At 51.8% G+C, this 3,138-nt stretch overlaps 1 pseudogene; it reads right to left on the bottom strand.

Moving 5' to 3' along the window:
* Positions 1 to 284: 284 nt before the first annotated feature.
* On the bottom strand, positions 285 to 1,531 carry LOC136495225 (actin-7-like; annotated as a pseudogene).
* Between the last annotated feature and the right edge of the window lie 1,607 nt (positions 1,532 to 3,138).

Raw genomic sequence — 3,138 nt, 5'->3', positions numbered from 1 at the left:
CTGTTGGTAATTTTTTCTCACTTTAGTTCATTATTATATATGGGAAAACACCCACAATAAGACTCTGTTCTCGCAACATAATAACACCATTGCCTGCAAATTAAGGGGATCTCGATTGCAAATTAAGGGAATTTCTCACTTTAGTATCAAATCAAAAGATTGTAGAAGGAGGACAAATAAACAATGCAACAAACTGAAGGACTTGTTGGTTACAAACTTGAACAAACAGGCAAGCAAACGTATAGCAATATATAGAGATAGAAAAGTTTTTTTTTTCTAGAAGGCTAGAAGCACTTGCGGTGCACGATCCCGGTACCTGTCTCGTCGTACTCTTCCCTGGAGATCCACATCTGCATTCATGCATCCACAAAATTGAAGCCCCACTTCAAAATGTTGCGTCGCATTCGCATCCATGCATCAAATCAACGCGTAGGGCGGCCGGGCTTATTACCTGCTGGAAGGTGCTGAGCTAGTCGAGGACGGAGCCGCCGATCCAGACGCTGTACTTCCTCTCCGGCGGCGCCACCACCTTGATCTTCATGCTGGGCGGCGCGAGCGCGGCGATCTCGCTGCTCATGCGCTCCGCGATGCCAGGGAACATGGTGGTGCCGCCGCTGAGCACGACGTTGCCGTAGAGGTCCCTGCGGATGTCCACGTCGCACTTGGTGATGGAGCTGTAGGTGGTCTCGTGGATCCCGGGCGACTCCATCCCGACCAGCGACGGCCGGAACAGCACCTCGGGGCACCGGAACCGCTCCGTGCCCACGGTGATCACCTGCCCGTCGGGGAGCTCGTAGCTCTTGGTGTTGTCAGTGCCGCTGGTCCGGCTGAACCTGTCGAGCTCGGCGTCGAAGTCGAGGCAGACGTAGGCGAGCTTCTCCTTGACGTCCCTGACGATCTCGGGCTCCGCCGTGGTAGTGAAGGAGTAGCCGCGCTCCCTGAGGATGGTCATGAGGTTGTCGGTGAGGTCGCGGCCAGCGAGGTCGAGGCGGCGTGCGGCAGGGAGAATCCTTCGTAGATGGGCACGGTGTGCATGACGCCGTCGCCGGAGTCGAGCACCACGCCGGTGGTCCGCCCGCTGGCGTAGAGCGACAGCACGACCTGGATGGAGACGTGCATGGCCGGCACGCCGAAGGTCTCGAACATGATGTGCGTCATCCGCTAGCGGTTGGCCTTGGGGTTGAGCGCCGCCTCGGTGAGGAGGACCGGGTGCTCCTCCGCCGCCATGCACAGCTCGTTCTGGAAGGCGCGCCGCCAGATGAGCTCCATGTCGTCCCAGTCGGTGACCACGCCGTGCTGGATCGGGTACCGCAGCGTCAGCACGCCGCGCTTCGACTGCGCCTCCTCGCCCGCGTACGCCTCCCTGTGGCCCATCTCCAGTCCCCACCATCGCGCCCCTGTGACGCGGACGACCCACCATGCTCGGGAACACCGCCCGCGGCGCGTCGTCGCCGGCGAACCCGGCCTTCACCATGCCCGTCCCGTTGTCGCACACCACCGGCACCGCCTCGTCGCCAAGATAATCCACCATTGTAGTTTTGCTTCTTGCTACGTATACTTATGACTTATGATTATGATGAGAGGGCGGCGATCAATCGAGAGGCAGTTAGCTAGAACATGCACGACGATGCATGCACCAGTGTGGCAGTGTGCCGGACTCGGCCAGTTTGTATACTGGCGCCGGCCGGCAGGCAGTCGCAAGTGCGGCTTGCATTGACCACGTGGAATAAGGAGAAGAAAGAGTCAGAGGGCGTGGCTTCACACCATAGGCACAGATGAGATGCATGCCTATTGGGCGTCTCTCGAGTCTCAACTCCTCATCCAACAACCCACAACCATCACCAGGTCACACGCAGGAAAAAGTCATCAAGTACTCACTGCATTAGAGAAACTATATATTGCGATTTACAGGTAACATGATACATACACGGATATACGTTCACTACATAACAGCAACATAAATATACGTAATCCCTTCACCAATCAAGTGTGTCATGGCGGTCTGACCAAAACATGCAGACTCCGCTGCTTGTTTGACAAGCATAAGAGATGATGGATTGCTTAGGCACGAGTTAAGCTTAACCACTAGGATCTTAAAAAACATTAAAGTTGGCATAATAGATGTTGGTAGGCACGAGTTAACCTTAAATACTAGGTTTTAGGGGTCAGTCAATAAAGTGGGCGGCTAACAGGTCGCTGCCGCCAATAGAAAAGCCTTTGCCCTTTGCTGCCTTCGCCTAGGGCCCCTCTCCTTCTTCTTGTCTGCCGGTGGTAGGAAGGAGAGGGCATCCATCTCGCTTTTCCACAGTTTTATAACCGGTTTGCTTAAGATTTAGTCCAAATAAATTTACTAGCAAAATCAGATGATTTTTCCTCGGGGTCTTGTTACCTGCGATGACTTTGATGATTGCCACGACGAGATCGCTATTGCAGGCATCAATTTCATCGGCAGGCGGCCAATTTATGCTCCTGGGCATTCCCAACGAGGACAGTTACTCCGGGTCATCGATCTCATCATCAATGGTCGTGGAGAGGAAATCGGATTTGAGGTAATGAATCTACATCCTATGTTTAGATACGTTTTGTACTGGTTCCGGAACGTTGGATCTTACGGCAGTGGCGAGGTGAGGAGAAAATACAAAAAGGAGGGGGCACTATCCCTTTGTCGCAAACAAAAAAAGAGCATTAGCGTACTTCCTCCAATCACAAATAATTGACATTTTGATGTTGACACAATCTTCAAATCACAACCATGGCAAGCACTTTTTTGTGATAAAAACATGGTCAACATTAAAAAGAACTCATATAATTTCAAATATCTAATGCAAACTCAATACACAAAAGGCAATTTGCAACTTTGGTAACCAAAATCCCAAAGGTTGACAGCAAAGATGAGTCACTTTTCTCTGATTCAGTCCTGCAAATGGGGAGGGGGACTTCAGCCCCTATCGCCCATGCTAGATCCAGTTTGCCTATGTTAGTATGTGTGTGGCACCGCAAGCCGATGGATAGGTGGAAAAACAATTAGAGCCTAACGGGTAGCAACAACCAGTTCGCTTGATCGTATCAGCCATGATACAGTATTTTTTCTCACAACAAAACAGCATCAGCCGGTTTATAAGCCAAAGAAACGATCAA

This window comes from Miscanthus floridulus, chromosome 12 (genome assembly GCF_019320115.1).
Source record: "Miscanthus floridulus cultivar M001 chromosome 12, ASM1932011v1, whole genome shotgun sequence".
NCBI lineage: Eukaryota > Viridiplantae > Streptophyta > Magnoliopsida > Poales > Poaceae > Miscanthus > Miscanthus floridulus.
This window is presented reverse-complemented; position numbering and strand designations above follow the sequence as displayed.